The 25,226-nt window shown below is 44.2% G+C and overlaps 1 long non-coding RNA gene across 7 annotated transcripts in view; it reads left to right on the forward strand.

Annotated features, from left to right (window-relative positions):
• LOC101902884 (uncharacterized) overlaps nucleotides 1-25,226 on the forward strand; it is a 484,977-nt gene that overhangs the window by 38,773 nt on the left and 420,978 nt on the right. For all 7 annotated transcript variants that reach the window (XR_009491829.1, XR_009491825.1, XR_009491824.1 and 4 more), the window contains one exon: nucleotides 9,069-9,148. This is a non-coding gene — a long non-coding RNA (uncharacterized lncRNA). The remainder of the gene's footprint in view (nucleotides 1-9,068; nucleotides 9,149-25,226) is intronic.

Raw genomic sequence — 25,226 nt, forward strand, 5'->3', positions numbered from 1 at the left:
ATTCAACACGAGTCTCACCAGGCTAAATCCAAGATGTGGGCAGGGCTGCGTTCCTTCCCTGAGGCTGTGGGGAAGAAGCCCTTTCAGGTTCAAGCGGCCAGTCTACTTCAGCTCCTTGGAGTTGCGGGACAGAGACCCCTGTCTCCTCACTGGTGGTCAGCACAGGGCCATTGGTATTCCTTGGTTCATGGCTCCCGTCCTCCTTCCTCCAAGCCAGCAACAGTGAGACAGGTCAGATTTCAAGTTCTGACCTCTCCTTTGGTCTCCTTTGTGGGGCTTACTTCTTCCACTTCATCCTTTCTGTTTGACTGGTCTACCTCATTTTTCAGGGCTCATGTGATTACATTCGGCCCATCTAAATAATGGGCTTCTCAGGTGGTACTGGAGAAGGCAATGGCCACCCACTCCAGTGTTCTTGCCTGGAGAATCCCAGGGACGGGGTAGCCTGGTGGGCTGCCGTCTCTGGGGTCGCACAGAGTCAGACATGACTGAAGTGACTTAGCAGCAGCAGCAGGTGGTACTAAGAGTCAGACACGACTGAGTGACTTCACTTTGACTTTTCACTTTCCTGCATCGGAGAAGGCAATGGCCACCCACTCCAGTGTTCTTGCCTGGAGAATCCCAGGGACGGGGGAGCCTGGTGGGCTGCCGTCTGTGGGGTCGCAAAGAGTCGGACACGACTGAAGCGACTTAGCAGCAGCAGCAGGTGGTACTAGTGGTACCTACCTGCCAACAGAGCAGATGCAAGGACGGGGGTTCAATCCCTCGGTGGGGAAGATCTCTGGAAAAGGAAATGGCAACCCACTCCAGTATTCTTGCCTGGGAAATTCCATGGACAGAAGAGCCTGGCAGGCTAGTCTACGGGGTCACAAAGAGTTGTACAGGACTGAGCGACTGAGTACACAGTGCTTCGGGATAATCCAGCCTCTTTTCCCTATATTAAGTTCAGCTGATAGCAGCCTTACTTTTCTCTTCAAACACATTTCATGGTAGTACCTAAAGTAGGGTTTGATTGAATAACTAAGGTATAGAGATCATGTGGGTGGGAAGAAAGCTGCTTTAGAATTTCTGCCTAAGAAACTGTCGTGTGTGTTAAGTCACTTTAGTCATGTCTGACTCTTTGCGACCCCATGGACTGTAGCTTGCCAGTTCCTCTGTCCATGGGATTCTCCAGGCAAGAATACTAGAGTGGGTTGCAGGACCCTTCTCCAGGGAATCTTCCCGACCCAGGGATTAAACCTGAGTCTCTCATATCTCCTGCATTGGCAGGTGGATTCTTCACCACAAGCACCACTTGGGAACCCAAGAAACTGTCCCATAGGATGACATAGAGCTATTATCAGTCATAGCACCCACTCCAGTATTCTTGTCTGGAAAATCCAGTGGACAGAGGAGCCTGGTGGGCTACACTCCATAGGGTCGCAAAGAGACAGACATGTCTGAAAAAACTGTCCTATAGGATGATACAAAGCTATTATCAGTCAACAACAGCTTTATGGAATTAGTCAAAAGGGTGGATTTCTAGTGTCAGTACCAGCTGAAAGGGAGTCGAATGCTTTTTAATGCTAAATGGACATTATGCAGATTACGTCTGCATTTGAGATCAAGGATTAGAATTTTTTGGCAGAAAGCACATGAGGGCAGCAGAAATCTCAGCTCAGTGGTGTAGACAAAGAGTCACCTGTTGGAAAAATACATTAAATGAGAGAGATCACGTAGGGGGAAAATAATTTACTTAATGCTGTTCTGATATGTTTGAGGTTGAGAGGTATCTACTGACTTATAAATACAGTGTCATAAAAATATACACTGCCTTCCATTGAAGCATTGCTTTGAAAATAAATGTATTTATTTATATATTCAAAAAAATTTGAATATTAAAAAAATTTTGCAGATTTGCATGAGCCAAGTATGGGAGAAATTCTTCTCCTTTTTATTTTCCCTAGGTCTTTAAATTGAGTCCAATTACTGCTTAAGTCTAGCACATCAAATACATTCTTTATAGCACTATATATAGTTTTATAAGCTTCCCTGGTAGCTCAGTGGTAAAAAATACCACTGCCAATGCAGGAGACACGGTTCAATCCCTGAGTTGGAAAGATCTCCTGGAAAAGGAAATGACAACCCATTCCAGTATTCTTACCTGGAAAAATCCCATGGACAGAGGAGCCTAGTGGGCCACAGTCCGTGGGGTAGCAGAGTCACATAAGATTTAGTGAATAAACAACAACGTAGTTTTATAGGCATGTAATGTTTAAATATAATGTTTCAAAATATCTTCAAAAGATAAGAATTCATTGCCTTCTTTGGTGACATAACACATTCTACATACGTATCTGTTTTTATATGGAGATATAAAAATATATATACAGATACAGATAGATAAGATTAAATGTAGAAATTGATAGAAATATGCTATGTTATCGTTAACAAGCCATAAACCCAAGACTTTGCATCCTCAAACAAAAGCAAATGCAAATTGCATAAGAAAAAAGGACTATTATAGGTTTTGTATTCACCCAGATTCCATTATTACACGACTCTTTCTTTTTATAATCCTTCTTGGTGTTGATGTAGATTTCATTCAAATATTCAAACCAAATTATTCACCAGTTGCACATCCTTTTCAGGGCAGTGGGAAATGTACTCCTTTCACATGTTCATTTTTGTGGTCATCAAGGTTTCCTGTCCACTGTCTTTCTTTGAATTCCCTTTGGGCTACTTTTGGCCTGGGTTTGCAGGAGTGACTGGAAGACAGTCTTGCTTTTGATGAAAGGCATATCATTTCATCAGGTCCCACATGTTCACAGAGCCTGGCCTACCCACAGTACCTGGGGTTTTCAAATCATACGTTAGTCCAGGTCAACTTGACTATTGTCCGGTGTTCAGTCCTTGACTGGAAGTAACAGGACTAAGGAAGAAAAGAAATCACATCCTGTCAATAAGCGCTGCAAATATTTAGTGTGGCAAGCTCCGTGTTTTCTTTCTTATGAAAAGCTGATTAATATTCAGTGGTTGAAGGTTAATACCCCATTCATTTTATTCACTTTACATCCTGCACACAGCAGTGACTGTTCCAATTTCAACTCCTAATTCATACAAATCTGGTTCCAATCAGGAGATTAGTAACTTACTGCCTAAGCAGAAACAAATCACACAATTGCTAAGCTTATCTTTCTACCCATGCACAGACACATACATGTGCTTGAAATGGACTCATTCATGGACAGAGGCAAATGCACATATACCAGCAAAGTCCAGTCACTGTGGACGTACTTAGAAAGTTTTATTTGCTTACACAAGCATGTGATAGGCATAGAAGAAACTGACACCAAGAAAGCGTCATCTAAATATATTCACATGTGCAGAGGTCTTTAACCTGAAGTCCTCTCTATTACAAGTATTTCTATATTGAATCATTTTTAGAGATACTAGAATGCATCATCATTTAAAAATCCCTGTACTGTGTTCTCTTGTAGGATGTGGTGTTATTTGGGCGTTGTCTACCGTATCTCGGTCTCCTTTTTTTTACTGATTGGCATTTATGTTTGAGAGGTTGTCATGAAGTTGACACCATGTGTTTAAGAAGGCGAAACTGTAGCAGGATGAACTTGAGAGTAGTGATCATAAAGATTTTTCTGATCATGGGAGTAGAGCTTCGAAACAGGTCACCAGAGAGGGAGGGGATTTGCATTTCCTGAAGATCTTTTGAAATTGTATCTCGTTTGTCTGGAAATGATTAAGGACGGTCCTGCAGGGGTCTGTTTTAGGCTCCTTGCAGCTTTAGTGAGTCTGTGACGTGGGGAGATCCATCTGTGGTCACTCTGTAGGAGAGATAAGTTTATGTGGACATCTGCATTCTGGACAGGAAGGAGGAGAGGGGGAGGACATCGCAATTGCATTTTCCAGATGAGGGCACGCAGTGTTGGAACTGAAGAATTAAGCATCATGGGGATTGGCCATCTGATGGTGGGCATAACAGAGGCTCAAGTGTTTTTTACTTCTGTTTATTTCTGCTCAGTATGACATAACAGTTACGCTGCTGAAAGTTGATACATTGGGAGTAAGAAGAACTTTCAATACCATAAGTACTTATTTGGGAGCCTCGACTTTGGTTGTGATTTTTATTTTCTTTTTTTTACCAAAAGGATATTGACCAGAGCCTTGAAGAGATAGGAGTCAGTGAGATGACATTTCAGCTTATTTGAAGACCTAGAATCCATCTGTCACCCAGAAAGATCTATGAATTTATCTTTCTTTCCTTTCCTCTTTGACACTTACATTAGGGGAAAAAGCTAAGTACAGAATTTGGGGCTAAAAAGCAACTGCTCCCACAAGGAAAGGGCTTCCCTGGTAGTTCAGCAGTAAAGAATCCACCTGCCAATGTAGGAGACTTGTGTTGTATCCCTGCAGCAGGAAGATACCCTGGAAAAGGGAATGGCAACCCACTCCAGTATTCTTGGCTGGGGAATCCCATGGACAGAGGAGCCTGGCAGGCTACGATCTGTGGGGTCGCAGAAGAGTCGGACACAAGTTAACGACTAAACAAGGACAACCACGAGCAAATAAACAACCCTGTCTTAGAGTCGCGTCTCTTCCTCTTACTAGGCTTCATGGTCTTGGTCTCTCTTCATTTCGGCTGAAGATGAAATAATGGAATAGGTGAAGATGACAGTTGGTACCTTACAGGCCTTCATGGTGGCAATTGGTCAGGGGTTTGTTGTGACGACTATGTGATTTCTGTTTGTGAAAATGTGAAAATATTACGCATCATTATTATTTCTTGGTGCAGTTGTATTTTACATGGTCTGGATGTTTTTCTTTGCCTGTGTCTACTTATCTGCAAGACTCGAGCTCCAGTCAGCTACCAGCTGTGTTCTCTGAACTTTTCAGCAAAGTTGTGCACATTTTCTAGCTTGCTGCTGAAGGCCTGTGTCGGCAATATTCTGAGAAGCTGGAGGAGTTTCTATCAGCAAGAACCACATTTCTAACAAAAGTTTCAACTTGCCTGTCAAGACACTTGAGGATACAAAGGCCTAGATCTCAGATGAATATCCCTGAAAACTACATTTCATTCATGGATGCTAGCTCAGGCTCATCTGGGGAAGAACTGGAAATCTTCACTGGGACTTTTCTAACCACTTTCTGACCTGTATGGTTTCTTGTAAATTGTGGTTAAGTGCATACACTTGACATAAAATTTATCATCTTGGGACTTCCCTGGTAGTCTAGTGGCTAAGACTTCAAGCTCCCAGTGCAGTGAGGGTGGGTTCAATCCCGGGGTGAGAACTGGATCCCACATGCCACAAGTTAAAGTTTTCATGCCCCAGCTAAAGATCCTGAGTGTTGCAACTGAATAAAGAAAGGTCCTGAATCCTACAGTGGAGATTGAAGGTCCCGCGTGCTGCAACTAGGACCCGCTGCAGCAAATGCGTAAGTGTTGCTTTAATTCACCATCGTAGCCATTTTAAAACGTGTGGTTTTTAAATGTGCAGCCATCACCCCCATCCAACTCCAGAACTCTTTTCATCTTGCAAAACTTCAGCCTTTTCCCCAATGAACAGTAATAACTATTCATCCCCCTCCGCCCCAAGCCCCTGGCAACACCATTCTACCACCCTTCTCTCTGAATTTGACCATAGTGAGGGACATCCTGTGAGTGGAATCGTACATGTTCATCCTTTGGTGACTGGTGTGTTGCACATAACATCATGGCTTCCCAGTGGCTCAGTGGTAAAGAACCTGCCTGCCAGTGCTGGAGACTTAAGAGACACAGGTTCCATCCCTGGGTCAGGAATTCCCCCTGGAGAAGGAAATGGCAACCCACTCCAGTATCCTTGCCTGGGAAATTCCATGGACAGAGGAACCTGGTGGGCTACAGTCCATGGGGTCTCAATGAGTCAGACACGACTTAGTGACTAAAGAACGACAACAAGCACATCCTCAAGGCTCATCCGTGCGGCATGTGCCCCCCCCACCCCTTTTTGCGTGAGGCTCGAGTGGTAGTGATGACCCGCAGAGGTATTTCGGGGCAGGTACCAAGATCCCCCTGTTTGGAATCTCTATGATGTCACTGGGCACTGACAGGGCATGATAGCAACGTTAGCCTCCGTCCTAACTGGTGATGATAAACCACGATCAGCAGCTGCAGACTTTCAGGGCTTCTGAAGAGAATTCTAGGAGAGAAGGACAGCGGGCAGAGAAGCACATGCCCTCCTCGAACTGGAAGTGAAGGAGGCAGCCCCTTCACCTGGACTGGAAGGCTGGATGTGCTGGGGTTTCTCCTTGCAGAGGGGGAGTTCCATTTTCGCGCTTTCTTTTAATTTCACAGACGGCATCAGGAGGGACTCTGGCTGGTGGAAATACTATGTTCTCTTCCTGCCTTCAGTTAACTGTACAAACTTGTAAAAAAAAAAAAAAAAAAACCACCCAAAAAACTTAAGCTCCAGCACGGCTCCACACAGGGTGTCTAGCCAAAATGCAAAGTGTTACCACAGTGCACAAGCAGACCGTGTTTTTCAAGTGCGGGAACAGAGTGAGGTGCCTTTCAGCACCTTTTCCAGCACTTCTTTAAAAATGATTTAAATTGGAGGCAATAGCATCGAATGCTGAGTATCTGACACTCAGACAAGACTTAATGAATCGTGCACTTTAACAGCATCCTCTGCAGCCACTTCACTTGGCATCCATGGTGGTGGTTCCCCCCACCCCCCACCCCCCACCGAAACATTTGTTCTGCAGACCGTTTGCTTGTCGGAGTCTGCTGGGCAGCTCTTAGTTCGTGGCAAGGAGAACTGGCCTGGGGGAGGTTGCCGAGCCCAGTTCCTCCTGCGTCCAGTCTCTCTGGATCTGAATTTCAGAGCAAAAGGACAACAGTGTTCCTTAGGAACCAGTCTCAGAACCAGTGTTAGTGTCTCCCCAGTTCGAAATCTCTTGCAAAAAATATAAGCTACACAATCCAGTGTTCATCTTAACCCTACAACATCCAGCATTGTTGTTTAACTGACTTGAATTGAAACAACAAAAATGTGAGTGATTTTGTGGGTAGGAACATTCCAGTACTGGGAAAAAGATACCCGTTCTGCGTCTTCGAGTTAGAGCAAGTCATTATCTTCATTGTCAGAAATGAAGCCTCTGCTGGTGAAGTCTGGCAGCATTGCTCACAGCTTGCCTGGCGGTTGTTAAGGACACAGGCCGAGTGGAGAGGGTCTGCGGGACTCCCCAGGGCCTCGCCTCAGTGTCTCCCCACCTTCCGGAGACTCTCTGTCCGCCGCAGCACCCTTGGCTGCAACGTATGTAAACGATTTCATCTTTCAATCCAATCTTTAATGAGATACTTAATACAGACCTGCTGTTAACATGATGTACATGAATTTACTGTCAGGCAGAGCTGGATTTACATCACTCTGAAAATCAGATGTTCTTTGTATTAGGAAAAACCTTTAAAGATGGAAAGGTTTTCCTTCTGAATGGCAGGTGCATCCTTAAGTGCGCACACCCTGTGCACCGTTGGGGGTCAGCCTCTCTCAGATGCCAGATTCCACTGTGTGATCGTTTCTTTGCAGGCTGCTCCATGGAACAGGAGTTAGGTTCTAAACCAGTGGCCAGCACAGTAAAGTCTGTGGGCCAAACTGGGCCCACTGTCTTTGTTTCTTTTAATGGCCATAGTGCAGGGCTATAACTGATATGGGCTTCCCTGGTAGCTCAGCAGGTAAAGAATCCGCCTGCAATGCACGAGACCCTGGTTCAATTCCTGGGTGGGAAAGATCCCCTGGAAAAGGGCTAGGCTACCCACTTCAGTATTCTTGGGCTTCCCTGGTGGCTCAGACAGTAAAGAATCCACCTGCAATGCGGGAGACCTGGGTTCGATCCCTTTGTTGGTAAGATGCCCTGGAGAAGGGAACATGTATCTGCTCCAGTGTTCTTGCCTGGAAACTTCCATGGACAGAGGAACCTGGCAGGCTGTAGTCTATGGGGTTGCAAAAAGTTGGACGTGACTGGGCGACTTCCACTTATAACTGATATATGAAAAAAATAGCACGTTTTTCAGCTCATTTTCCTGAGCTTTGCTTTATACTTCTTCACTGATATTTCGTTTTTTTACGAATTGTAGAACTACAGCAGACTTCCCTGATGGTCTAGTGGTTAAGAGTCCGTGCTTCCTGTGCAGAGGGTGAAGGTTCAGTCCCTGGTCTGCAAACTAAGACCTTGCATGCCTCATGGTGTGGCCAGAAAAAAATAAAGCCACCTTGTAAAAATTAGGCCTTATATATTTTTTAAAAAAGAATATCTGACCTACTCCCATAATTTACATTTTAAGATAACACTGTCCTCAGGCATGAGGTCTTTACAACCTCCAGACATTCTTTGGATTCACTGGAGAGTATATAACTTCATTGTTAACACTAGCAAGCGGGTACTCTTTCTGCCCCCTTCGGATGCCTATGTCAGAAGCTTTCTCTGTCTCCTTTATACTTCAATAAAACTTTATTACACACACACACACACACACACAAAAGGAATATCTGTAGCTACCCCAAGTGAAGCAAGTCTATTGGTGCCATTTTTTTCCAACAGCATTTGCTTCCTTCGTGTCTCTGGGTATCCCGTTTTGTTAATTCTTATGATGTTGCAAACACACCACCAGCAAAGACAACTCCCTTGAAGGCTCAGATAATGGTTAGCATGTTTTAACAATAAAGTATCTTTTAAGGAAGGCATATGTATTGTTTTTATAAATATAGTGTGATTGTACACTTAATATAAGGCTACAAGTATATGGTAAAGAATCCACCTGCCAGTGCAGGAAATGCAGGTTCGATCCCTCAGTTGGGAAGATCCCCTGGAGAAGGGAATGCACTCCACTCCAGTATTCTTGCCAGGAGAATCCCATGGACAGAGGAGCCTGGTGGGCTACAGTTCATGGCATTGCAAAGGAGTCGGACACAACTTAGCCACTAAACAACAATAAAACAGCAAAATATGTAGTGTTAAAATCTTTTTTATATCCATTGGGAAAAACAAAAAAATGCCTATGACTCATTATTTTGGAATTTTCCTTACTACAGTGTCCTGGAGCCAAACTTGCAGTGTCTTCAAGGTCTGCCTGTGTACAGTAAGAAGTGTTTGGACATTCACCACTATCAAGGTAACAGATACATGAATCCCTTCCAAATATTTCCTTGTGTCCCCCCACCTTTTTTTTGGGTGGGGGGGTGTTGTTGCTGTTTTTGGTGTTTTGTTTTTGTGTTTGTATTTTGACAGTAAGAACAACTAATATGAGTTCTGTCCTTTTAATAGATATTTAAACAAAGTGGTTCAATTGATACAGAATTTTGGATACACAAGATAAATGTTATAGAGATCTTTTGTACGACAGAGAGTCTTTAGGTAACAATATCCTATTTTTCCACAGCTGGCTTTTTGTTTTTCTTTTGGTAAGGCCCACAAGCTAAGAATGATTTTTACATTTTATGTGGTTGAAAAGAAAAATGATATTTTATGATGTGAAAATTATAGAATTAAAATTACAATTGCTGTGAATAAAGTTTTATTGGAACACAGTCACAAATGCCCATTCATTTATGTGCCGTCTGTGGCTGCTTTTGTGATCGAATAGGAGAGCTGAATAGTTACGATTGACATTAAGACTCACAGAGCCTAAAACATTTACTCTTTGGCTCTTTACAGAAGAGCCTTGGCTTACCTTGCCCTAGAAAGTTCATAAGCACCGATCATGCTGATTATGATGATGATGATAGTGACTAGGGATTGCTGATGGCTTCTTTGCAACAGGTATATATGCGTATTGACTGCCTTTTTATTAATAGCGTGTGGCCTGTAGTATATTAATTTTCACTTAAAATTATATTTGCTAAGCATTTATGGGATTCTCACCCATGTGGACTCTGTCTACTCCTCTAAATGTGAACTTTTTACATGTCAATGATTACTTGGAAGGATTATTTTTTTTAATCTTTCAGATTTTATTATATTCCTATGTTCAGTGTTTTATAAATTAGGTAAACACATCACAAAACTGGTCAATCATCAGTATTATCAGGGAAACCTAAAAGGTGTCCTGGGTTAACGAAGCAGGGTCTCGGAATGGGGATGGAACCCAGAACGTCTGCTTGTTGGTTTTCATTTTTAAATTCTACGGGTGAAGCTAAAACTCAGCCTGACTTGGGAACAATTGGCCAAGATAATTATTTTTATACTTTTCAAAGGGATATTATTGTAGATACTACCTGACTTGGAACTCTTTGACAATGAAACTGAGTTCCCTATTTTAATCTTTTATCTTCAAGCCCCGCCCCCCCACCAAAGTCCCCCATCTCCACTGTTGTCATGGTAACAGGACTTTGTACCCAGGGAAATGCCCAAACCTAGTTGCTTGACTAAGTAGATGGCACAGTTCCTGATAACACGTATTGACTTCCTTCTGCTCCTTAGGAAAGAATTTCCCTATGAAAATAAAATTGCAGCCACAGAGCATTGAATTCTTATTTTTTTTTTTTTAAATTGGAGTGTAGTTGCTTTACATTCTTGTGTTAGTTTCTACTGTACAGCAGAGTGAATCAGCCACACATACACATATATCCACACATATCCCCTCTTCCTTGGAATTTCTTCCCGGTTAGGTCACCGCAGACCACTGAGTAGAGTTCCCTGTGCTATACAGTCGGTTCTTATTAGTTATCTATTTTTTATGAACGTTGAATTCTTATATGAAACCATTTAGAGCAGTCTGGGGCTGGCCCCAGTTAAAGCAAGCATTTTGTTTCTGGCCAAATTTTCACAAAAGAGTGAGATTGACCTTCATTGGAACCGAAAATTTCCACCTAGCCTAAATGTAACCTCCCAGATAGATGAGGAGATGTTATCAGCAGATTTAATGTCTGTACTTTTATGTTAGTGTTCTAATTCTTTTTTCCTTCAAGCTTTTAGGATTAATTTCCCTAGTTTATAGGCTGAATGGAAATGTCTCAAGGTCCCTTCGGCTCCTTTGGATGAAATAATTAGCTGCACATGCTATCCAACAGCCTCTATACCTGGGCCCCTCGTTAGTTTCAAATCTCAATTTAATTTCCAGGAGAAATAGTTCAGGGTTTCCTCAGACTTAGCAATTGAATCTGACCAACTGCAGGGGGTCTCATGCTCAGACTGCCTTTTTCCTGGCCCCCAGTCCACCTCTTACCCCACGCCCCCCAGTCTGATCTCTGTAAGATTCAACTTTGCTCCCTCTGTGTTTGTAAATGGGACAGACCAGAAATTGTTTCCTGAAAACCAAGGCTTTCATTTGCTCTCTTCCTAATTTGCTCCCGGAGTTTGATTTAAAACAAGTAAGCCCAATTTGAGGATTATAACCCTGGAAGAGCATCTCAGAAAGCTCTCGTATGTACGTGTAAAACATCTGAAACTAAAATTGCATCGCAAGTCAGCGGTTGCTGTTGTTCAGTTGCTAAGCTGTCTCTGACTCTGTGACTCCATGGACTGCAACGTGCCAGGCTCCCCTGCCCCTCCACCATCTCCTGGAGTTTGCTCAAATTCATGTCCATTGAGTCAGTAGTGCTCTTCCCCATCTCACCCTCTGTCGCCCTCTTCTCCTGCCCTCAGTCTTTCCCAGCATCAGGGTCCTTTCCAGTGAGTCAGCTCTTCGCATCAGGTGGCCAGAGTGTTGGAGCTTCAGCTTCAGCATCAGTCCTTCCAATGAATATTCAGGGTTGATTTCCTTTAGGAGTGGCTGGTTTGATCTTCTTGCAGTCCAAGGGACCCTCAAGAGTCTTCTCCAACACCACAATTTGAAAATCAACTATACTTAAAGTTATAATTAACTTGAAAAACAAATGTAGTGTATAGATTATACAATAAAATTTTTTAGTACAACAATTAAAAAATGAAAAAATTAGCTTATTTTGAAGAATACATCTTTATGGCATACATACTAAAATATTATGTAGGCATATAATCTGTTAAACATGTGATATTTTACATTAGTTTCCTAATTTAAAGTGTCCAAAATTCACTGCACTCCATAAATTTTTTATCAGACTTGCTTGAGTAGTCTACATTTATTTATTTATTTGGGGCTTCCCTCGTGCCTCAGCAGTAAAGGATCTGCCTGAAAAAATGATGTCTTTCAAACACATGGCTAACAAACACATGAAAAGATGCTCAGTATCACTCATTATTAGAGAAATGCAAATCAGAAATACAATGAGACATCATCTCATACCTGTCAGAATGGCCATCATCAAAAAGTCTACAAACAATGAATTCTGGAAAGGGTGTGGAGAAAAGGGAACCCTCTTACACTGTTGGTGGGAATGTAAATTGATACAGCCACTATGGAAGATGGTATGGAGATTTCCTTAAAAAACTAGGAATAAAACCACCATATGACACAGAAATCCCACTCCTAGGCATATACCCTGAGGAAAGCAAAATTGAAAAATACATATGTACCACAATGTTCATTGCAGCGCTATTTACAATAGCTAGAACATGGAATCAACCTAGATGTCCGTTGACAGATGAATGGATAAAGAAGTTGTGGTACCTATATGCACAATGGAATATTACTCAGCCACAAAAAGGAATTCACTTGAGTCAGTTCTAATGAGGTGAATGAACCTAGAGTCTGTTATACAGAGTGAAGTAAGTCAGAGAAAGATAAATATCATATACTAACACATATATACAGAATCTAGAAAGATGGTACTGAAGAATTTATTTGCAGGGCAGCAGTGGAGAAATGGACATAGAGAACAGACTTATGGACACGGGGAGAGGGGAGGAGAGGGTGAGATGTGTGGAGGGAGTAACGTGGAAACTTACATCACCATATAGTAAAACACATAGCCAATGGGAATTAGCTGTATGTCTCAGGGAAGTCAGACAGGGGCTCTGTATCAACCTAGTAGGATGGGATTGGGAGGGAGATGGGAGGGAGGTTCAAGACGGAGGGGACATATGTATACCTATGGCTGATTCGTGTTAAAGTTGGACAGAAAACAACGAAATTCTGTAAAGCAACTATCCTTCAATTAAAAAATAAATAAAATTTAAAAAATGATGTCTTTGAGCCCTCATCTCCCACATTTAATCCAGCAGCAGCAGGCCTGTGTAAAGTTAGTGTTAAAACAGTCCCTATGCCTAAGCCATGGGCTTCCCTGGTGGCTCAGATGGTGAAGAATCCACCTGCAATGCAGAAGACCTGTGTTCAATTCTTGGATTGGGAAGATCCCCTGGGGGAGGAAATGACAACCCACTCTAGTATTCTTGCCTGGGAAATCCTATGGACAGAGGAGCCTGGCATGCTGCAGTCCATGGGGTCACAAAGAGTTGGACACAGCTTAGCAACTAAATAACGACAGAATCGTGTGTTGGTCTTGTTCTTCTATTGCTTGTTTCACAACTAACTTTTCAGCTTACTTTAGATTATATTAGCTGAGAATAAATGATCCTGATTTTTAAAATGCAATTATTTTCCATGAAGGTCGTCAGGGTGATTATTTCTCACTATCAGGCTGATTTTTGAACTGGAGCTTGGCTTTTTGCATGTGAGAGTGCCGTCTAGATGCTCCAGAATCTTGAACCTACTCTTGGCCCACTGATGAAATGGCTTCAGGAATAAAGCCCGTTCTTGCCTAATAACCTGTGGGTTATGATGCAGACTGGGGCATGTTAACTTGGTGGAATATCCCCAAATAAACAAAATATTTCAGGGGTGATATCACACCTGGTTTTCAATTCACATGGCAACCCAGATTCTTTTCCCTACAGATAGTATTCCCCAGTGTCTTTCTTCATCTCAGTCTCCTGCAATCCTGAATCAATGATCACCTTAGAAATGGAAAAAAAACAACAACAACAACAACAAAGAGTTGTGTTGGGGTCTCTTTGGGTTCAGGAAAAAGAAAGTTATGACACAGCTGTCTTAATAAGAAAGCTTTATAAAGTCATGTACTAAAATGTCCTGTGATAGAGAAACGCAGGTTTGATAATTGTTCTGCCCAGGGATGGTCTTCAAGGGTTTGGGTTCTTTCTGACTGCTTTATCACCCTTACTTTATTATCTTTGTTGCATCTGAAAGATGGCTGTGATAGTGTCAGGGGTCACAGATGGATATATCACCAGGCTGCAGAAAGGGATGACCTTTGCAGAATGGTGGCAAGTAAGTCTTTCCCTGAAGCCCTTCCCTTTGTAGACTTCTCTTCCATCTTGTTGGTAAAAGCCGGGGTGTGTGCTTTGTGTGCCTGTTCAGTTGCTCAGTTGTCTGAGTCTTTGTAACCCCATAGACTGCATTCCACCAGGCTCCTCTGTCCGTGGGATTTCCCAGGCAAGAATACTGGAGTGGGTTGCCTTTTCCTCCTGCAGGGGATTTTCCTGACCCAAGGATCAAATCCAAGTCTCCTGAGGCTCCTGCATTGGCAGGTGGATTCTTTCTTTACCCCTGAAAGAACTGGGTCGCATGTCCTTTTTCAAAGCAATCACTCTTACAGAGAAAAAGGATTACCATGACCGAGTAGGAATGATCAGTGTTCATCCCCTTTGAGTCACAGGTTGGAGGAATGACCAGTTGAATCACTTAGGGCTGTGAATGGGTGGGTTTGTGGGTAAGAGAATGAGGACAGTACTTGTCCTGCAAATCACTGAGCCACATGAGGGGCTTATAGAATGTTTCTTGTGATAAGGCATGAACAGTTCTGCTAAGAGATGACAAAGTCTCATTGGCTTTTTGAAGTCAATTGATCCTTCCTGACATACTCAAGATCATGTGTTCAGAAGAGTGAAATTCCATATTATTTGATTGCCTTTGTCTCTCTCTCAGAAGACTATGACATTGGTTCCCTGGGTCGTGTTATAGGCGGTGACGTTGGATTCTTGCTCTCTAGTCATTGCCAGAGCCTATTGTGGCAAGTCAACTTTCTTTCATGTTTTTTCTGGATGTCTATGCTAACCCAAAGGACTTCCCTGGTGGTTCAGTGGTAAAGAATTCGCCTACCAATATAGGAGACTAGTTTCGATCCCTGGGTCAGGAAGATCCCCTGGAGGAGGAAATGGCAACCTACTCCAGTATTCTTGCCTGGAGAATCCCATGGACAGAGGAGCCTGGTGGGGGTCCCAGAGAGTTGAATGTGACCTAGGACTACACGGCAACAGCAACACTAACGTGAACAACAGTAGCAGTAGTATGCAAGACCTGCTTTTAAGACTGGAGTTTGATTTGATGCCAAATACATCAGAAGAGAAAGGAAAAAACTTGGAATTAGGGGAAACAAAGATAATCAGAAGTTCAGACCTCATATTGAGTTGTTTTTATTGGCTGGCATAAGACATGGATTGTTTTCCTCTTCAGGGAACAAAACATGATACCACATTTCCTTACAATTAAATTAAGGCTCAAGAACAACAAGGACATAGTAGTCCCTGTGATGTGTTGGAAAGATATTGTCTGTGCTCCACGTGAACAGAGGGTAGAATGCTTTGCTTTGTTGCTTTATGAAATGCCAGGTTTTCAGGGCAAATCCTATTAAGGGGTTTTAGTTCCTGCCTGACATTTTACTTTCTTCTCTGCCAGCTGCTCCTGCAAGGAGATGCCTCGGGATTGTTCAGACTGGGGTCAGACTTGATTTAGAAATTACAACTCCCAAATTGGGGAAATGTGTTCATTGATTCATTCTCTCATCTATTTATCCATCTGGTATCCATCAGATCTGTAAGAAACTTATTATTGTTGTTGTTCAGTCGCTAAGTTGATTTCCTTTAGGACTGACTGATTTGATCTCCTTGCTCTCCAAGGGACTCTCAAGAGTCTTCTCCAGCACCACACTTTGAAATCATCAATTCCTCAGTGCTCAGCCTTCTTTATGGTCTAACTCTCGGATCCATACATGACTACTGGAAAAACCATAGCTTTGACTAGAGGGACCTTTGTCAGCAAAATGATGTCTCTGTTTTTTAAAACGTGGAAATAATGACAGATTTTATTTTCTTGGGCTCCAAAATCACTCTGGATGGTGACTGCAGCCACGAAATTAAAAGATGGCTTGCATCTTGGAAGAAAAGCTATGACAAACCTGGACAGCATATTAAGAAAGAACCTTATTATAATTGTCTGCTTACTTGTCATTTCCCTCCACTAGTCTGTAGGCATCTGGTGAAACTGGTTCCCAGGTATATCTTCAATGCCTGATGTATTTACTGAGTGAACAGTAAACATTTATTTAGTGCTTGAACTCTCAGAGAGCTTTTAGTCTAGGGAAGAAGATAAGATGGAGACTTAAAGAGAATATGTTGAGTGGGTATTGGGGGCAGGGGGAGATGTTGCCACAGGAGTTTTTTTTTTGAATTTCAAATTTCAATCTTCTATTTCTCCATTTTTAAAAAAAAAGTAGTTCTTGAATTTTCAATTTATTCTTTTTCTTTTGCTATAGCTATTTTCTGTTTTTTTCTGGGACTTCCCTGGTGGTCCAGTGGTTAAGACTTTGTACTTCCCCTGCAGGGGCCCGCCTTGGCTCCCTGGTCTCAGAGCTAAGATCCCACAGCCATGTAGCACGCCCCGCCCCCCCGCCCCCCCACCTGAAAAAAGACTGTATTTTCCTTTAAATTCTTGAACAGATATTTCATATCTCTTTGCAAGTTCTTGTCTGCTGTTTCCAGCATCTGAGTCATCTTGGGATCTTTGCTATTGTTTGCTTTTATTTCTTTTTCTTGATTTTGGGTCATGTTTTTCTACTTTGCTTATCATATTTCATAATCATCTGATGAATATTAAGATAATACATTGTAAGGAGCCTAGATTATATTGTCTTTCTTTAAAGCATGTTAGGTTGTATTCTGGCAGGCAAATACAATACTAAAGGTTCTCCTTGATCTGCTTGGAGCTTGGATTTAGGCTTTCATAGTGCAGTCTAGAGTAGTCCTTACTCTGCTGCTGCTAAAGTCGCTTCAGTCATGTCTGACTCTGTGCGACCCCATAGAAGGCAGCCCACCAGGCTCCCCTGTCCCTGGGATTCTCCAGGCAAGAATACTGGAGTAGGTTGCCATTTCCTTCTCCAATGCATAAAGTGAAAAGTCAAAGTGAAGTCACTCAGTTGTGTCCGACTCTTAGCAACCCCATGGACTGCAGCCTACCAGGCTCCTCCGTCCATGGGATTTTCCAGGCAAGAGTACTGGAGTGGGGTGCCATTGCCTTCTCCGCTGCAGAGGTTTGCAGTTTTCCTGGAAAGTCAGATAATACCTATTTTAGGCACATGATTTATAGTGTCTCTGTTGCAACTATTCAACTCTGTTGTTGTAGCAAGAAAGTAGCCATAAAAATACGTAACAAATCGACATGACTGTGTTTCAATAAAATTTTCTTTACAAAAATATACGTTCTGGGGGTGCGGAGGTGCTTCCCAGGTGGTGAAGTGGTAAAGAATCCACCTGCCAATGCAGGAGACAAAAGAGACAAGGGTTAGATCCCTGGGTTGGGAAGATACCCTGGAGGAGGAAATGGCAGCCCACTCCAGTTTCCCTGCCTGGGAAATCCCATGGACAGAGAAGCTTGATGGGCTACAGTCAGGGGGTTGCAGAGAGTCAGACACAACTTAGCACACACAGAGATGAACATACACAATCAGGAGACTTCCCTGGGGGAGTCCAGTGGTTAAAATTCTGCCCTTCTACTGCAGCAGGGTGTGGGTTAAAATACCTGGTTGGGAAACGAAGATCTTGCATGCCACTCCACGTGGCTAAATAAATAATTTAAAAAGGGACTTTCCTGGTGGTCCAGTGCTAAGACTCCACGCTCCCAATGCCAGGGGTCGGGGTTTGAGCCCTGGTTGGGAAGCTAGATCCCTATGCCGCAACTAAGTCCCAGCACAGCCAAATAAATTAATTTTAAAAAATTTATATATATATATATATAAATAAATCAGTCCATGGGCCATAGTTTGTTGATCCTTCTCTAGAGCACAGGCCTTACTTCTCAGGAACGAACCCAGTGGTGTCCAGCTGCATGCCTGAGATGGGATAAGAATCCAGTGTCTCCACATACTGTGTGACCTCTAGAGTCTCCATTCTCACCCCTAAAGCAGTTTCTCTGTAGAAGGCCTCTTGGAGTCTCATCACTCATCACACACGTCAGCAGCCCAGCCCTTGGCTCAGGTCTTGCAGAGAGCCCTGCACAGACCTCTCACACTGTAAGGAGCAGGACCCCAAGGGGCGCTGGGGTGGGGACAGGCCTTCCCCCATATCCTCTGCTTTAGCTCCTCTCTGAAGTATCTAGATAATAGCATTTGATGCACATTTCTTGAGTTTGGCAGATGTAAAAAATCCCTTCCTCTTCGACGAGAAAATGTTGACTACTTGTTGACCATGAACATCTGGCCCCACGCTTCCTGGAGCCTCAGGACTGATGGGCGGAACCCCTGTGACACCCCCTGCTCCCTCGTCAGCCGATCAGAGGACTGTGCACAAGGTGATCACACACCCTGCGACCCCCCCAAGCCTGACCCTGCATCCCTCACCTGGTTATTAAAAGTGCTTTGCCAAACTATTCTGAGAGTTCAAGGCTTTTTAGAGTATCAGCCACCTCATCTCCTTGCATGGCCCTGTTTCTCTGTTTCAGACTCCCATGGTTCCCTTTCTCTGTTACAAACTCCTGACGGTTTAGTTCGCTTGGCCTCACTGTGTGCCGAATGCATGAACTTCTGTTAACAACACCACCCCTCATTCCCTGCAGACTCTTGTACTCCCACCTTTCCCAGTCTGCCCTGGGATTGGGCCTTGTGTTAGGTTTGCTAATGTCTGATCCCTGCCTCCTCAGCTCAGCAGGACGGTCATACTCGCTGGGTTCTACCTGCCTGTGCCGTGGTTGGGAAAGGTTCTCTGGCAGAAAGAGCATTGGAGCATCTCCAATACTAGCTTCTCCGTCAGGGCTTGAGGCAGAAGTTGCCTCTCATTTTTGAAAAGCAAGAAGTGCATGAATGGCTATGTTGTATAAGGAACTAGAAAAAGGCATCCCATTCAAATGTTATTTCATGATAGTGAATGTGAGGAAGGCTCAGATCCAGTGGGGCTTGGGTGTGGCCCCCTCTATCACATTCTGCAGTGATTACTGGAGCCCTCTGCACATTACCAGCCTCAAACAGATGCTCTTCTGGGAGTTGTCATCTTTTCAGCATTCAATAATGGCTCCTCATCAGAAGCCACATGTCAACAAGAAATTCCAGAGGATTAGAGTTGATTAAAACTCACCACAAAAATGTGCTCCCATGGGGATTCTCCAGGCAAGAGTACTGGAGTGAGTTGCCATTCCCTTCTACAGGGGATCTTCCTGACCCAAGGATCGAACCTGGGTCTCCTGCACTGCAGGCAGATTCTTTACCATTTGAGCCACCAGGGAAGTGAAAAATCCTATAAAGCAGGCGTTCCCAACCTTTAGAATTATTGAGCAATAAATGTAATGCACTTGAATCATCTTGAACCACCCCCCTCCCCGCCTCCCCCCCACCCCACACCCTGGTCCATGGAAAAATTGTCCAAGAAGCCTGTCCATAGTGCCAAAAAGGTTGGGGACTGCTGCAAATGGAGGCAAGATTAAATGCGGTGCACCTTGGTGTGTCCGGACGGGTTCAAAATGCTTGAGTTAGGCCTTTGCTGCTTAGAGTCCACTTGTAACACAGTAAGTCCAGGCATGTGTAATGGGCAATTTTAGGCAAATCAGAGCAGCTGTTGACAGCCACTGGGTGGTGGCGGGAGGGTGTGTGCTTTATGCTTGATGTTAATAAGTAAGAGATGGTAGGAAAAGAGGTTGGCCTGGCCCTCAGGACCCAGTGATGAAATGTCTTCCAGAACATAATAGGGAGTTCACATCTTATTCCTAGAAAATGAGAAGCCATTGGAGAACTGGGAAGGGAAGTGATCAAACTTAGGTTCTAGAGCAATCTGGGGGCTAAATTGGCTTCCAAGGTGGCTCGATGGTAGAGAATCTGCCTGCCAATGCAGGAGATTTAGGTTTGATCCCTGAGTTGAAAAGATCCCCTGGAGAAGGAAGTGGCAACCCACTCTGGTGTTCTTGCCTAGGAAATCCTATGAAGAGAGGAACCAGTTGGGCTACAGTCCATGGGGCTGCAAAGGGTCAGACATGACTTTGTGACTAAACAAGAACGACAACAAGGGGGTAAACGGGAAAGATCCCCTTGGGGAGGGGTATTCAGTCAGAAGGTAATGGTTTCGAACAAAGACAAACCCTCTACCCCATCAGTGACCTGGAGGCAGTGAGGAGGGGCCAGGCCTGAGAAATATTTCAGAAGGTAATTTACTTTTCTTTGGCAGGAGGGATTTTAATCTCTTAAAATGAGATTAAGAAGGAGGGAAGGTTCTAGGTGATCCTGTCTGGTCTGAGTAATTAGGTGAAAGGCAGTGATGTTTGCAGGAAGAAAAAAAGATGAAAAGAACAGGTCTTGGGGTGATGACTCACGGTGCCAGTTATTCAGCGAGCACTTAGAGAATTCCCAGTATGTGTTGGATGCTGTTTCAGGGGAGTCATGACTGAGACAGGCAGAGTTCCTGCTCATGTGGCGAACAGAATGAAAAATGTAAAGAAGGAATAAGAAGTTTCAATGATAAAGACCAAAATGAAGGATCCAGGGAGTGATAGAGAATGAAAATGAGAAAGAAGGAACATTCTAGGTCAGAGAAGTCCTCTTGGAGGACACACCATGTGAGCTGAGATGTGTACGGTTATCAGCTCTTCTGTGCTCGGTCGCTTGTGTGTGCTGTGCTTAGTCGCATCAGTTGTGTCTGACTCTGTGTGACCCTGTGGACTGTAGCCCGCCAGACTCCTCTGTCTATGGAATTTCCCAGGCAAAAATACTAGAGCGGGCTGCCCTTTCCCTCTCCAGGGGATCTACCTGATCAGGGATTGAACCCGTGTCTCCCTCCTGCATCTCCTGCATTGGCAGATGGATTCTTTACCACTAGCACCACCTGGGAAGCCCTTATCAGGTCTTAGATGTGCAGAAATTAGAGAAGTATCTAGAAAGAGTGCATTGCAGGTGAGAAGCCCTTGTTGCTGAAGTCAGCAGCAGAAAGGCCCACGTGGCCTGGAATGTGAAAAGCAGGGGAGGAAAGCAGACCTATCGCAGCATGGCTGGGGAGGGTAGAGAGCTGGGCGTTTTTCAGACAGCAGACTTTCCCTTAATATGTACATCATGGAGCCCTCATTTCTCTTGTTCTGAGGCAGCTTTCATTTTGGCTTTACAGATAATGATTCAGAGATGCTTGTCAGACACCTAAATGGAGATGTGTACCAGACGGTCAGGTGTGGTCCTGGAACTCTGCAGAGAAACAAGACTGGAAAAGTAGATTTGAGAGTTTTAAAAAAGGCAGTGAGGGGTTGAAGTATCATTCTTAGTTGCAGCATAACCAACCAGGAGCCTTTTTTTACACCTGGCTTGCTCTACACATTTCAAAACAGTATCATCTGTAGGTCCTCTAATTTTCTTTTCTAGCATGGTGTGGCATGCATACTCATTTGTGTCTGACTTTTTGTGACCCTATGGACTGTAGCCCACCAGGCTCCTCCATCCATGGGATTCTCCAGGCAAGAGTACTGGAGTGGGTTGCCATTCCCTTCTCCAGGGGATCTTCCCGACCCAGGGATCGAACCAGCGTCTCTTATGTCTCCTGATTGGCAGGTGGGTTCTTTACCACTGTTGCCACCTGGGAAGTATCTTTGTTGTCTTTTTAAGACTTTAGTCAAGTTGATAAACTTCTGTAAAGCCATCTTTTATTTATCTTCAATGTCTCATCTCTCTGGAGTACTAGTTAATTTGCATCATTATAGAAATCTCCTTTATTGTGTAAAAATTATCAGAATAGCCCCAAATCAGATATTTTAGATTTTGGAATTATAAAAAATTGCAGATTATTTTAAAAAGTTCTATTCAGGGTTATCTCTTCATGTCTTTCTGCCAGTGTGGCGATGATTTACTGTAAGCTGAAATGGCAAAGCCAGTCTATGACTCCACTCACTTGGGAGGACCTGGAAGGCTGGCTGGTTCCTTCCTCAACCCTCTGATTGATTTTTTTTCTGCGATTCATTCCATGCCTCTCATCCATTAAATTGATGTAACATACCAAATTAAATCAAGCTTTTCCTTGTTTTCAAACTTGCTTAGAATTCTGCAACAGTGATATTTTGGTTTCCATGCACTTTTGTGAAGACTGGATATCAAGAAAAAGTAAATAGAGACAGTAGAATCTCAACAAATAAACACTGTTAACTGGGTTTCCCTGGTGGCTCAGAGGGTAACGAATCCGGCTGCAATGTGGGAGACCTGGGTTCAATCCCTGAGTTGGGGAGATCCCCTGGAGGCGGGCATGGCAACCCACTCCAGTATTCCTGCCTGGGAACTCCCATGGACAGAGGAGCCTTGTGGGATACAGTTCATGGAGTTGCAGAGAATTGGACACGACTGAGCGACTAAGCACACAGCACTGGAAGAGGATGTTTATTTAAAGAGAGTATTTCACACAGGGCTATGGACTGGAGAGACGGATTCCTCAATCTTACAGTGACAAGTGAGAGAATTAATGGAAGCATCATGCCATTGGGGCGGCAGGTTCGGGCTGATGGCAGAAGAGCATCTCTAGGGTCCTTTGTGGCTATCCACAGCATCTTTCTGCAAGGAGCAGGCTGAGAGAGCAGTCTGTAGGAAACCCTGAGTTTCCCACTGGGAGCTCTGTTACGATTGGTCCTGGCCCTTCGGCAAATTCCAGTGGCCTCTCTGGGTCCCCAAGTTTAAGAACAGCATTCCTGCATGAACTCTAACTGCCTGAGGCTGTGACACACCCTTTGGCAGAGGTCTTCAACAGTTTCAGTATGGAAATGTGATGGGTCATCCCCAGAACGTTGGCAGGGCCGGCGGCGGGTGTGCGGTACTGTGATAAGACAGTTCCCTGCAACTTTGAAAAGTGAGAGTGGGGGCTTCCTGGTGGCTCAATGGTAAAGAATCCGTCTGCCAATGCAGGAGAAACAGGTTAGATCCCTGGTTTGGGAAGATCCGACATGCCTCAGAGCAACTAACTCCGTGCACCCAAACCACTGAGCCTGCACTCCAGAGCCCGGGAGCCAAGACCACTGAGCCCACGTGCCCTCGAGCCCGAGCTCTGCAACAAGAGAAGCCAGCGCGATGAGAAGCCCACACACGGCAACTGGAGAGCAGCCCCTGCTCGCCGCAGCCAGAGAAAGCCTGTGCAGCAACAAAGACCCAGCACAGCCAAAAGTAAATACATTTTTAAAATTATTTGAAAAAAACAATAAAAACCCAGAGTGGGCTTGGAGAGAGAGGAAGGTTGCCTTAGTTTTGTGGAGACAGAAGACAGAGGAATTACTAATGTACCGTGGGGAAAATGTTAGACAAAATCTGGCTTTGCGCACAATAGGTTATCAGCATGTGTTATTTATGATATGAGGATTTGAACATGGGTGGGAATTACTCTGCCAGTCCAAGACCACTTTTCCCTCTAAAACCCATGCCTTAGCTCATAGAGTCAGTGTAGCTGTGTCTGTATAGAAATGCCTTCCCTTAGCACACGATGTTGTCGGTCATGGGGGCTCCACCTGTAAAACCAGCTGGCGGAAAGTTCAGGGAGGACTCCTTAGTGAGTCCTGGACAATAGAGGTGTCCAGTAGAAAAGCCATATTGGATCAGTGAGAGCTGGCACCTTTAAATGACTTCTGTGAAGGATAGGGAATTAGATGGGGAAACAGTGGAAACAGCGTCAGACTTAATTTTTTTGGGCTCCAAAATCACTGCAGATGGTGATTGCAGCCATGAAATTAAAAGACGCTTACTTCTTGGAAGGAAAGTTATGACCAACCTAGACAGCATATTAAAAAGCAGAGACGTTACTTTGTCCACAAAGGTCCATCTAGTCAAGGCTATGGTTTTCCAGTGGTCATGTATGGATGTGAGAGTTGGACTATAGAGAAAGCTGAGCACTGAAGAATTGATGCTTTTGAACTGTGGTGTTGGAGAAGACTCTTGAGAGTCCCTTGGACTGCAAGGAGATCCAACCAATCCATCCTAAAGGAGATCAGCCCTGGGTGTTCATTGGAAGGACTGATGCTGAAACTGAAACTCCAATACTTTGGCCACCTCGTGTGAAGAGTTGACTCATTGGGAAAGACCCTGATTCTGGGAGGGATTGGGGGCAGGAGGAGAAGGGGACAACAGAGGATGGGATGGCTGGATGGCGTCACTGACTCGATGGACATGAGTTTGGGTAAACTCTGGGAGTTGGTGATGGACAGGGAGGCCTGACGTGCTGTGATTCATGGGGTCACAAAGAGTCGGACGTGACTGAGCAACTAAACTGAACTGAACTGAAGGATTTTTAGGAGTTCAACCCGAGATAGAATCGGCAAAGAAGACTCGAGTAGGGAAGTCAGTGAGAAATGTCAAGTGGCTAACTGCTGCTTTGTGACCTACAGGTATAGGTGATCCTAATATTTAAAGCCAGGGTTACAGTTCTGCAACAAGAAGAGAATTAGAGCCCGTCTACTGGGGGAGACAGTGTTGTGCAGTCGCTGTGTTGTGTCGACTCTTTGCGACTCCAGTGGACTGCCCCATACCAGTCTGCTCTGCCCTCCACTGTGTCCTGGCGTTTGCTCAGATTCACACCCACTGAGCCGCTGATGCTGTCTTGTCTTCTGCCGTCCTCTTCTCTGGTTCTCAGTCTTTCCCAGCGTCAAGGTCTTTCCAATGCGTCAGCTCTTCGCATCAGGTAACCAGTGTATTGGAGCTTCAACTTCCGCATCAATCCTTCCAATAAATATTCAGGGTTGATTTCCCTTAGGATTGACTGGTATGATCCCCTTGCTGTCCAAGGGACTCTGAAGAGTCTTCTCCAGTACCACAGTTCTTCAGCACTCAGCCTTCTTTATGGTCCATCTCTCATATCTGTATATGACTACTGGAAAAACCATAACTTTGTGGACCTTTGTCAGCAGAGTGATGTCTCTGCTTTTAATACACTATCTAGGTTACAGTAAGGTAAGGTAAGGTAAGTCACTTCAGTCACGTCCGACTCTGCCACCCCATGGACTGCAGCCCACCAGGCTCCTCTGTCCATGGGATTTTCCAGGCAAGGACACTGGAGTGGGTTGCCATTTCCTTCTCCAATGCATGAAAATGAAAAGTGAAAGTGAAGATGCTCAGTTG

The sequence above is a fragment of the Bos taurus genome, chromosome 19 (genome assembly GCF_002263795.3).
Source record: "Bos taurus isolate L1 Dominette 01449 registration number 42190680 breed Hereford chromosome 19, ARS-UCD2.0, whole genome shotgun sequence".
NCBI classification, from domain to species: Eukaryota; Metazoa; Chordata; class Mammalia; order Artiodactyla; family Bovidae; genus Bos; species Bos taurus.